The sequence below is a fragment of the Lepisma saccharinum genome, chromosome 23 (assembly GCF_977018435.1).
Source record: "Lepisma saccharinum chromosome 23, izLepSacc3.1, whole genome shotgun sequence".
Taxonomy (NCBI): domain Eukaryota; kingdom Metazoa; phylum Arthropoda; class Insecta; order Zygentoma; family Lepismatidae; genus Lepisma; species Lepisma saccharinum.
Genome location: NC_139251.1, coordinates 15,737,314 through 15,750,234, shown reverse-complemented (window position 1 = coordinate 15,750,234; position 12,921 = coordinate 15,737,314). Strand labels below are relative to the sequence as shown.

Here is a 12,921-nt window from a genome sequence, read left to right as displayed (position 1 = left end):
TTTAGACGAAAGCATTTAATAGCATTTTTCTTAACATTTTTGCCATGCCGTGTAAAGTGAAAAATTTTGTTGCATTTCAGCATTCATGGCATTCTCAAAGATAGGATCCATCCTTTTCCGTGGCATTTTTCGTAGCATAACCAATCAGAAGCGACCTCTAGGTCACGGGTGCAGATGTAATGGCGGCCGCGTGATATGTAAGCAATGTATCACTTCCACATTTTTAAAAGCCGATAACTATTCAACAGAAAGAAATAACGTTTCATGTAAAACGGTATTAGGTACAAAACAATGACGCTGCTTAAAAAACATACTTTATATAACGTATGTAGTACACGTATGGAAGAATATTTTAGTTGTTTCGATTGTGAACACTGTGCACTCACCATAGATGGTGGTGTAACGCGACGTATATTTCGTGTTGTATACATTATACATTGTAATTGAAAAAGTTAACTGAAATGTTACACGAAATGCTTCCGTGTAAAGTTATATCTGCTATACGTTTCTTGGAAGCATTTACGTAGCATTTATACTAGCAAAAATGTTAAAGAAAGTGCTTCCGTCTAGAGCGGAACTAATTCATTGACTTTGTATTTCTCAAACGGCAACGAAGTATCGACGACAACAAGCATGCCGCAAAGGAAAAAACTTATTGTCAGAAACACGTAGGGTATGAGGCACAAATGGTTGAAGCTAGTAATGGTCAATTTGCCAGGTAATACTTGGATGCAACCCACTGTACCAAACATCGATTCGATATAGAATTTCACATTAGCCTTGATATTGTATCGTGGAGTGTCTTCGTTCAGTGCATTTTCTCAACACTTGACAACTCTGCTCAGATTGTTCCAAACCAATAGGCTTTGAAAGTGACCAAAATCCAGTACTCGTTGGTAATTTAGATCAAATCTCTATCCTAATTAAGGCGAACAGAGATTTTTTACTTCATCAATGGTTATGCTCTGTTATATAAATGTCATATTTGGTTAATGATTTATATTTTCAAGATTCATATATATATATTGAAAAATATTATACTTATTTTCAAAAATACACAATCTGTATTATAAAGGGTTTTTAAATAAGAATGATATGATTTTGAAATGAACTGGCAACTATGCTTCAAATATTATAACTGTCACTAGTTGTCATTTGTGTTTAGTATACTGTGACAATTCATCATGGCTAAATACACTTTAAGAATGTTTGGTTCTTGGGCTTTAGAGCAACTTGAAACGGATCATAATTTTGGGCAAAAAAATTATCTTAGACGAAGCTCATTTCTGGTTACGTGGGTATGTTAAACAAAATTGTAGTTTTTGGTGTGAAAACAATCCACAAGAGATTCACGAGAAGCCCTTGCATCCGCAAACGGTCACTGTATGGTGTGGTTTATGACACAGTGGCATCATCTAACTAACTAACGAACTCTCTAGCCTTCTTAAACCTGAAGGTTCATGGCTGCAGCAACACAGGCCTTCCATCTTTCCCTATCTTGAGCAAGATCTATATACTCTTTTCCATCCCTACCGATTTCCCTTAGGTCCATCTCAACATTGTCTCTCCATCTTCGTCTTGGCCTTCCTACAGGTCTCTTACCATCAGGTTTCCCAACAAGAATCCTGTAAACTCCTCTTTCCTCTCCCATTCGTGCCACATGGCCTGCCCACATGAGTCTTCTTGATTTAATTATTCTAATAATATCCGGACATGAATACAAATTATGTAGTTCTAAATTATGTAACCTTCTCCACTCACCTGTCTCCTCATCCCTTTTAGGTCCAAAGATTTTCCTAAGCATCTTATTTTCAAATACTCCCAATTTATGTTCCTCTTTCAATGTAAGGGACCAAGTTTCACATCCATATAATACTACAGGCAAAATTACTGTTTTGTATATTTTAACTTTTAGTTTCTTGGATATTAAACGAGAAGACAAAAGTTTATGAAGAGAGAAGTAACATGCATTTCCTGAATTAAGCCTACTTTTTATTTCCTCTTTAATATCATTTTCATTTGTTAATATTGAATTGGAAACTGGTTCAAACGAGTTGTTATCAGTAATTAGATTTTGATTATTACCTAACACTTGGTTTCGGCCTGTAAGCATATATTTAGTTTTCTCTTTGTTAACTTCCAAACCTATCTCTTTAGCAGTTTTGAAAAATATTTTAGCATTATTCTTAATTGTATTCACATCATCTCCCAGTAAGTCTACATCATCTGCATATACTAACAACTGAGTCACACCATTTAATTTTAGTCCTCCTTTAGTTTCTTTTACCTTCCTAACAGCATATTCTAAGGCAAAATTAAAGAGCAATGGAGATAATGCATCTCCTTGTTTTAACCCATCATGAATTGTAAATTTGTCAGACACATTAATACCCACACGAATTTTACTTTGTTTCACTGGTGCATATTTTTATCATACTAACAAGCTTCTTAGGTATTCCAAACTCTACTAATATATTATATAATTTATCTCTTTTGACCGAATCATATGCTTTCTTGAAATCAATGAATAGCTGATGGACATTTTGATTATATTCCCACTTTTTTTCAAGTGTCTGTCTGATGTGAAAAATTTGATCTGTAGTTGATCTGTTACGTTTAAATCCACATTGATAGTCACCTAAAATTTCATTAGCATATGGGTTTAGTCTTGTTAAAATAATGTTAGATAATATTTTATATGTTGTTGAGAGTAGAGAAATTCCACGGTAATTATTGCAGTTCATTTTATCACCTTTCTTAAACACAGGAACAATTATGGATTTTTTCCACTGTTGAGGGATTTCTTCTTTATTCCATATTAAACAAATTAATTTATGAATTTGACATATTAATGAATTTCCACCATATTTAATTAACTCAGCTGGTATTAAATCAATGCCAGGTGCTTTGTTATTCTTAAGCCTTTTAATAGCATCTTTAACTTCAGTCAAGTTAGGTTCTGGAACTAAAGGTTCTGCTGTGTGTACTTCATTCACTTCTGATTTATCTCCTACATGGACATTTAAAAGGTCATTAAAGTAGTTCTTCCATCTATTTAGAATATCGCTTGGGTCAGCTAGAAAATCACCGTCTTTATCTTTTATCAAGTTTACTTTAGGTTGCCACCCATTTCTAAATTCATTTACACCTTTATATAAATCTCTGATATTTTTATTTTGCTGTTTGTTTCAATTTCGTTAATTTTGCTTTTCAAGTAATCTCTTTTTTTACTTCTAAACGTGCGGTTTACTTCTCGCTTTATTCTACTATAATTGTTTAGATTTGTATCATCAGAGTTATTTAACCACCTAAGTCTAGCCTGATTTCTTATTTCTATTAGATTATGACATTCATTATCAAACCATGGCTTACTTTTTCTCGGTTTATGATATCACAGTGGCATCATCGGACCATTTTTTTTTTCAAAACGAGGTAGGATTGCACAATGTCATCGAAAATTGGGTTCATCGAATTCACTCGTGTGCACGAAGTTGAGGTGAACACTTAAATTATGTGTTATTTAAAACATAATGTATTAAACTAAACTATGCTTCAAAATAATATAAAAAAAATTGTTATCTGAAATAGTTTTTATTTTATTTCATTTTAAAATCATATCGTTACAAATACTATTACACTCAGGCACAACGAGTTTATTCAGTTTTTTTTCTTTTGTCGTCGCTGTCATGACGCATGTCTTAGTTCGTCATTCTCTCAGATATTACAGAGGCAAATAGATTGTCAATCCATTATTAAATTAAATAAAGCCACAATAAAAATATTCGAAGTCCAGAGAAACCCATGCTCCCTGCTCTGTCTTCACATTGATTTGCCTTTTCATTTACCTGGGAATGTGTGTCTGCCAGTCACTGTAAAATATATACACCACGATGTAACCAAACACTAGTTTAAATTTGGTCATCTCTTGGCGGCTTTCTGCTTTTTGAAACTTATTTATAGTGAGAGAAATATTTGGAATAAATAAAAAAAAAACATTATGCACTTATGAGCAAACTTTTGTCTAAATAGGTGAAAAATGATTGTTCGTCAGCGGTCATTTGTTTGCAAGTACCAAATGAAAAGTAAATTAAAGCACATAGGGGCGGAGAGGTGAGGTTTCGTAGGGTGGCCTTTATTTTTCAGGTTTTGAAATTCTCTGCTCCCAACCCCTAATCTTGTTCCAATACATAAAAAAGCGTGCCTTGCAAAATTTCAGCTAAATTGCACTATTTTAAGGTGACGCCCCCAAAAGGCATTGAAGTTTCAATATTTTATCAAAATAATAGTCAAGCGTAATCGAAAGACAATTTTAAATATAACTGTTTTCTGCATACAGTTATGTACAAGAAAATTTAGCCAATATATTGAGCAAAGATTGAAACCAAAAGAGAAATACATACTTCACAAAATAAAGTCTGAAATGGAAATATTAATTAAAATATACTAGATTTTACTGCTCCAAGAGGACAGTTTTGGTAGCACCTGAGTACTTTTTTTCTGTCTGATCGAGACTCTCGATCCCAGCCATAGTTCAGATGTGATCGGCACCACGTTCCTACCGCTTTTACTGCCCTACCGCCAGATACCCACTGGGTGTGCATCTCACCAATCTTTACGCAGGGATGATGATGAAACATCATAAGGACTTGACCTGAGTCATTAGAAAATTGAATATAAGCTTAAATTAAACTTCGTCATACCTTTTACAGGAAATCTCCAATATATGGATTTTCGTAGCCTTTCGTCTAAGTTTTATTAAATTGCTGTTGTGTGGGTGTAAATTTCTGGTCAAACTGTCCAGGTGATTTATAAAAAAAAATGTGCACCAAGGGCGTTTGTAGTTTGTGAATGCCATGAAGTGCAGAAAGACTACTACTCTTTCCACGTCTCCTATAGGAGACGATGCAGCCGTGACAAGACTTCCTGGAAATGAAGTAATCTGAGACCATGACGCTCTCACGTAACACTTTAAAGCCTCACAAGGACAAAACAAAGATTATCACTGACCATGGATTCTCAGTTTTGTAGAGGTCCGATTCAGTGTTTCTCCATGCTGTGGGTATTTTTTTTTTTTTTGAATTAATGGTTCCCGTAAGAAGAATGAGCTTATGTCGTCCCAGGTGATTATTTTCCAAGGCAGAGTCCTTGAGAAGGGAACGGATTTATATGAAATACATATTTATGTATGAAGCTGAAATCAGTTACATTTCTCATGATCTTTGCACATCATGGCATGTAGACTCGAAAAATTCAATTTATATTTTCCATGTGTTTACATTTATTAGATTTTTTGACTCATTTTATTTATTTTTACATATTTCCATATTTCAGAACATTTCTCAACACACAGGCGTACCTTGGCCGGGGGAATGTGGGGGCACTTGCCCCCCGAAAATTTTTGGTTTATTCAAATTTACAAGTTAGAGGACCTGAGGAGCAAAGTAATAAAGAGTAATATTTGTGATTTCGCAAACGTCACAGTTATTTAGTAAATAATCCTGGACGTTGTTTTTATGCGATGGAATAATGTTCGCATCTCTTCCCCCAAATTTTGGCCCAAGTTTGATTCCACCCCCTCAAAATTAAGCCCAATTTAATTCTGCACCCTCAAAATTAGGCCTAATTTAATTCTGCCCCCCTACAAAGTTAGGCCCCAAGTTACGCCCATGTCTCACCATATACGCTATATGTTCCCGTGTGACCGAAAGACTTTGATAAATTTCTTGCGAATAACTGACGAAGTACGAAGCGACGTTAAAGAAATTTAAAATTTACGACATTTTGTATTGTGTCCAATTGCGTTAATTACAAGTTTTCTGTCATCTGAACAAAAAAGTTTATTTTACACCTTCCAATTGTTTGCTTTTGCTATTGTAAAACATTCCTGTTTATTTACAATTGTTGTCAACAATAGAGAATGAGAACTCAAGCATGAGGACTCCTGGTTGTTACAAATGTTATTTTGGCACCGTTGCAAGAGTGTCAAGTCGAGCAGCCCATTGCTAACCCCACCCTCTCTACTAGTTGCGCGCCCGACAGCAGCGCCAGAAGCAACGATTTTGTGGCAGACGTACGGGATTCCCTTCTGTAGTGTCTGATATTAAAAAGGTAAATTCTTACCATAAGTCCAGGTTTAACTCCACATTTTGGTGAAAATAACTAAATATGTATTTACATATTTAGCAGATTTGTACTACATATAAATCCAATCCTTGGATATGAAAAACCATAACTGTCACATGACCAAGGATATGTTGAGATGGCGCCAGTAAGCTTCAAGAGGCACGGATTGGAGGGACTGGACGTAATCCTCAAGACAACGACTGACGACGTTAATTGCCCCCTTTCGACCAAAATGTGAAAGGGAAGAAGCGTCACGGATTAGGTCCATTGTGGATGATGACACGAAGGTCAATTTTCAAGACATTAAATTGCCCTTCCAGGATTCGCGCCCCGTTATGCACGTTAATTGGAAAACCTTGCAAATTTAAATTTCCTTCGGTTTCACGCACTTACAAAGCAAAAGAACCGGCCTCCTTGCCCAAGAAGCGTAACACTGAAGCAAGTGATCGTGCTTTTGAATCTTTGATAACGCGTGGGTGTATCCGTACATTTCTCGAATCGTCGTTCTTTATATCACTGTTCCTTAAAATCGTCAGAATTAATACCCAAGTTAAAAAGGGAAAATACAACTGGGAAGTTCGTATGTGTGCTCTCCCCCTCCACCCCCCCCCCGCAACAACACACCTCAATTCCAAAACAGACATGTGCGTTAAGACTGAGAACTTGGATTTCTTATTTTAGTTAATTTGCGTCCCTTTTCTGCCACTTATGACTAATCGCGGCAATGATGAGTGAAAGTAAAGCAAAATGCTCCCCTGTGCTTTGCACACACCATGTAGGCGTATAGGGTTATGGAGTTAGGGCCTCACACATCCTTGATCACGGCCGAAGGTGGGGGTGATCAGCACCACGGACCTGGCTGCCTTTACTCCCAAGAGTTTCCTCCAGGTACCCACGTTATACTACGCTGGATGGGCACCGGAGCCGCTTGAACAGGTGGAAAAAGGTACGGTTCTCCCCCACCGGGGTTCGAACCCGGGTCTCTCGCATGGTAGTCAGACGCCCTAACGACTTTCTTTTATTTTAAGGAATACCCTTAAGCGGTAGTATCCCCGTTTTTCACTATTTTCTCCATTTTTCATTTCTCGGTTTTCTCAATGTTCAGATTCTCTCGTTTGGACAAACACAAATATCCATGCCTTACCCGGGACTCGTTTCCGGAACACCTGGCGTCGTAGCGCGTTGTGATAACCATTCCGCCACGGATGTCTGAGTTAAGACTGATGACAAAGTAGTGGATACCACCTCAAGCAAAATTTTTCTCCAGTTCAGAAATTTCATCTCTCAATGTCAGCTCGGATTCACATTGAGAGGTTGATTAGATCACTAAGGGTTCCGGGTGCGAGTCCTGCCCTGGCCCGAATGTTCCTTCAGCTTAGTTTAAACATTCATCCTTATCGTTGCGATTGTCTTAAGTGATAGAAATGCGACGCAAAATATAAAAATGACCAAAGTGTTACTCTTGCAAACACTAATAATTCGAGGAAATCCCAACAACGGCTGATTTGTGTGCAATGGGGCGTAACGCCACTTCACAGCGATTTTTGTTTGAACTCCAGTTGACCATGAATACTTCGCACAGCGACTCAAGGAAGGTCAAGGAAGAAAATGTGATCAGACGGAAAACTGGTTCCTTAAACTTTGTATTGCCAACAATTACCAAGGGGAAAACCTGGGTTATCTGCACATCTCTGGTGCCGCTGTCTGCTTATCACTGGTTGTTTGTGAACAACGCCCTGATTGATACGATTGATAACTCATCAGAAGCAGTCATGTTCCTTCATTCCGAGGCATAAGCATTCAGGAAACGTGTTAGTGGACCTATCACAAATTAATTTCTAGGTCACAAAATTCTCTTGCTTTCACATTTTGAAATATTAAATTTAAGACGAAGGGAGGTTCTGAGAACTGTTGCTAATGAAAAATTAAACAATTTTAATACATTTCTGATCATGATAAATATAAAAAACGTAACTTCGTTGCGTAAGGGTTGTGGACTTATGCAGGTTCAAGATAGGTCTGGTTCAGACTGGAGGATTGACACAATTCAAATGCAGATGAGTGCGCTGAATGGCGGTTCTCCAGTACAAAGAAGCAGGCGAGGCGAGACAAAAATATATTAGGAAAGTATACGAAGAGCGTTGAGAGTATAATAGCCCATTAGTATGCAGGCTATGAATTCCATTGGTCAAACCAGCGCTTGGAAAATCCAAAGAGAAACTAAGTGCAAACTGGAAATGTGAAACCATATGTGAGTGTAGAAGGGAGGAGTAGATTGATTAATCCTGTCGCAATTTAGTGAACATTACTTGTGGGTTTCATACAACTTCTTCCTCCTATCTTAAAAGATTTTTCTCGGAATTCTTGGTTCTAGGAGCAAATCGAGCATCCTGGTTCTCCTTATATAGTGTGACAGGTCATACATGTCACTCGAGCCCATTAGGTGACAAGAGACTGAACAACTTGCACATCGTAGGCGTTAAAGCGATACATGCAAGTTCAAGAAGCGAATAAAACAAAAGTAATTTATCAGATTCGAATTGGCACAATGAGCTTGCATCGACCTTCAAATAGCAGAACTTTCACAAATTTTCTTGTCAGCATCGTTCTCGGATATTGGCCACGGCTTAGACAGAAAACACAACTGGGCACCGGTCGTAATGACGTCACCTCTTTAGCGCTTATGCTTGTGGAGGAAGCCGTCGTTGTTTCGATCCCGATGTTGTTGACCCAGCAGCGTTAGAATAATTGGGAAGCTATGAATTTGCAGACTCAGTGTCGAAAGCTAGAAACAGGGGCGATGAGTATCAAGTGATGCGAACCAATGAAAATACGCTCGATAACCTTTGTTTCTTTTTGGGAAGTAGTGTCGTACGATAAAGTCTTGAGCAAGTAAAAGGTTCACTATACAGGGTGTCTCAAAAGTAATAGCGCCAACTGACAGGTGAAAGTACACGATAATAGAAGCAAAAAAGTCTCAGTAAACATGCGTCAGCAAACGAGCAGTTTTCGAGATAATCGCGAATGTGTGATTACAAGCCGCCACTGACTTCATTGTTTGTAAACCTCGTCCTGGTTGGTAAAATACTTTCAAAAACCCCCGGTTCATTTCGGAATTGGTCACAAGCATGTACAATTATCTGTAATTGTTGTATCCATCCTGGTTGATTACAACGCCACCTCTCTGTGTTTACAAAATGCAATCAGTGACTGCTTCTTACCACACATTCGCACACATTATTAGCATTTTACCAACTAGGACGACGTTTACAAACAATGAAGTCAGCGGCGGCTTATAATCACACATTCGCGATTATTTCGAAAACGGCTCGTTTGCAGACCCATGTTTACAGAGACCTTTTTGCTTCTATTATCATGTATTTTCACCTGTGTCGGTTTGCGCTATTACTTATGTGACACCCTATATAAAGCCCTAGTAAGAACTGAAATCATCACATCCAATCGACAAATTGACCTGCAATGTTACCATTACATTAGTTTTCTGCTACATAATTACAGCATTTTTAATTTACTCCAGACTTAACTACAAAACTTCTTTTAAAGTTTGCAAGCTTCAAAGAAGCATTTTAGACTTCCATTCTAGCTTCCACTAACATTTTTCCTAACATTCCAACAAAATTCATTACCAAAATCTATATATATATATAAAAATGGATGTGTGTGTGTGTTTGTTCCGGCATACATATAACTCGAACGCCTAGAGCAATTTCAACCAAACTCTGTATACATATCACTTGTAATCTGGAAAGAAATACTGTGAGGTAAGACACTCCTGGCACCCTAGGGGTGTGGGTGGGAAGGGGTTGCATGTAAAAATAATCCGAGACGACCGATATTAGTGTGGAATCCATAGTTTTCGGGGTTGCTAAGATGAATAGTGACACTACGAATGTCGTTCAACTCCAAGTTCATCAGCTATCGGCATGGAGGGTGAGAGGGGGTGAAAAATAAAATGTCAAAAATGACCTACATTAATGTCGAATCCATAGTTTTCGGAGTCGCTAAATTCTTTGGTAAACAGACCATTCAGCAAGCAACACTAGTTAGAATTCATTATTTTCCTGTCTAATAGAAAATGGATAAATATATACCCGGGCAACGACGGGCAATCAGCTAGTGTTTTATAAAACATAAAATATTTTCAAGGAAAGTAGAGTTTTTATTGTCTTCGCTTACGACACCGTGGAACTTCAAGTGTCTTGGGAAATGTGTCAAGAGCGCGGATAGGTGATGCGTCCTCTCGCCGCTGATGCTCACTCCCGAGGCACTGACGTACGAAAGGGGGAAGCTGATGGGGCTTCAGCCCTCCCGAAATTTTGATAGAATGAAAATTTTCAATGGAAATCAGTAAGAATTCGAAAAGAAAATAAAGGCGTAAATGCAAACACCCCATATAATGACCCCTAATTACAAATTTCGTCTTAAGAGTAAAATTTTAATAGACTGAAACACTCCAAATATGTGCTATATTTTATACTGCATCCCGGCCCCCCGTACAAAAAAGCTATGTGCTATCCACCTTTACAATTTCAGTCCCTCAAGAAAAAATAATTCTGCGTACGCCATTGCTCCGATGGAATGTTAGATGTAACTAATCCCTGAACCAAAATACAGGGTGTCCAAAAATTAAGTATATATTTTTTTATAATAGGGATTGTTAGTTGCAATGCTTTTCATGGTATACGTTCGTTACACATTACTTTCAACATGTGCACCATCCACATCACGACCCACTTCCCATTTGTCGGCAGTGGCGCGAAAGGCGTTCTGGAGCATTGTCGGTGTTATGGCTGCGGAAGCTTATGTAATGCGGTTTCGGAGCTCCTCCAATGGGGTAATGAGTCGGGTGAACACACGTCAGCAAGACGGGGCACCTTACAATTATGCTTTAGATGTCTGCTCGTTCACGAATGCTATATTTCCTGGGAGATGGACTGGGCGCGGGGATCCTTGATGGGGGTGGCACGTTCCCCTGACCTCATGCCCATGGACTTCTTTGTGTTGGGATTTATCAAAGGACGTGTGTTCACCTGAAACATTACTATATTGGAGTAGCTCCGAAACCGCATACACAAGCTTCTGTCGTCATAACACCGGCAATGCTCCAGAACGTCTTTCGCGCAAGTAAAGATCCCTATTTCAACAAAACATACTTAATTTTTGGACACCCTGTATTATCATAATGGTCACATTTACGACTTTCAAACAGTTTGCCAATGACAGAATGTTTGAAAATCATATGGTTTGACTAATTTTCTCTTTTGAAGCAGGCAACATCAAAGGAAATGGTTGAATGTCCAGGTTCAATTCTCAGGTAAGTAATCTCAAGTGAACATTTTCCCGCCTGACTGATTTTCTGGTTCACCCAGTCCATCATCGGTAGGACCATGAGTGGACTCTGGGATAAAGAATAATATACATATTGCAGATGGTAGCACCAACATGATAAATACAGTAAATTCTATCTCGACAGATATAGATCAAAAGATGCGAATCTTTGGTATTGTGCCTAACTGTCGTACTTACTCAAGTATGACAAGTCATTTACACAAATTTAATTTCCAATGGTTCGTCAACTTTCTGCATTCTCAGCTCAATTGAGGATTTAACAATTCTATATGTTTCCAATACATTTTCTGAACCGAAGTCTGTTACCAAGTCACAATTTAGGAATTAGTGGTAAGGCCTTGGGCTACTTTTAGACAAATGAGCATGTCCCTAAGGATACACGTAATGTGTCCCTTTTACTTCTCGTACGTTGATCTGAGCAGGCGATTTTTCTTTAGGAAGGACCCTGAATGGGGTGACGTCATACCAAGACGCATACTCCACTTTTTGCTTTCTGTTGGTTTTCTGAACCTGCCGAGTCCAGTTTGAGGTTGTAGGAATCCGTTTGAATCGGTGGGTATTGACGTATTTTGCTTATTTCGTTTCTTGGTTGTTTTTTTGCTTATGACATCTTTCTACCTGTCGGTTTAATCGCGACGATAACTATGATCGGGAAACTTATGAAATAGGCGATGCAACATGCATGCTTTGACCAGTCCTCGAACCTGCTACCTCTGGCGTCGTGATTGTATGTGCTTGTACAACTATAAGTAGGCACATTGAATTTTCGCGATGCGCAAAATCGCGAAATTCTGAAAAAAAGATGCAATTTTGAACATTCTACACATAACTACACCCCCAATGATTAAATATGCATGAGTTTTGTTCGCGAAGTAATGCGAAATGTGTACTTTTCCACGAAATGAACGCTTTTTCGCGAAATAACCGTGAAATATCATCTAATTAAGTAGAAAACACGCAAAAACCGGCAATCGAGGTTGTGCGCGCAAACTGTCGATTTGTAACGAAACGTTTGCCTAAAGTTTCCTACCACTTGCAGCTGAAGAACGTTTTATCTTCGATTACATCAGGAAGACGCTGCAAATTAGGATTTCCCATGCACATAATCTCAGTTCGAAAACTTCGCTCCCTGTCAAGCTGAATTCCTTTCTTCCCCCGAATATGCATTTTAGAAATGAAATGATTTTGTGTTAATTTTTTCTTTTTGGTTGGACAGCTAAGTACTTGTGTATGTGTACAGTATATAAAAATTAAGAAATAGTTTATCAATTTATAGCTCTTTTGTATGTTGTTTCCTCTCATGATGAAAGTGTGCCAATTTTTTTCCCCACCGCTGGTATATACCGCTGATCTAACATTTTATTTACCGCTCTCCTCAGTTTTTATTTACCATAAATTTGTGTCCCTAACTATAAGTAATTGTAACTA

The 12,921-nt window shown here is 38.1% G+C and overlaps 1 protein-coding gene across 1 annotated transcript in view; it reads right to left on the bottom strand.

Moving 5' to 3' along the window:
- Nucleotides 1-12,921, bottom strand: part of LOC146005379 (UNC93-like protein) — a 68,454-nt gene that overhangs the window by 17,958 nt on the left and 37,575 nt on the right. The window lies entirely within an intron of this gene.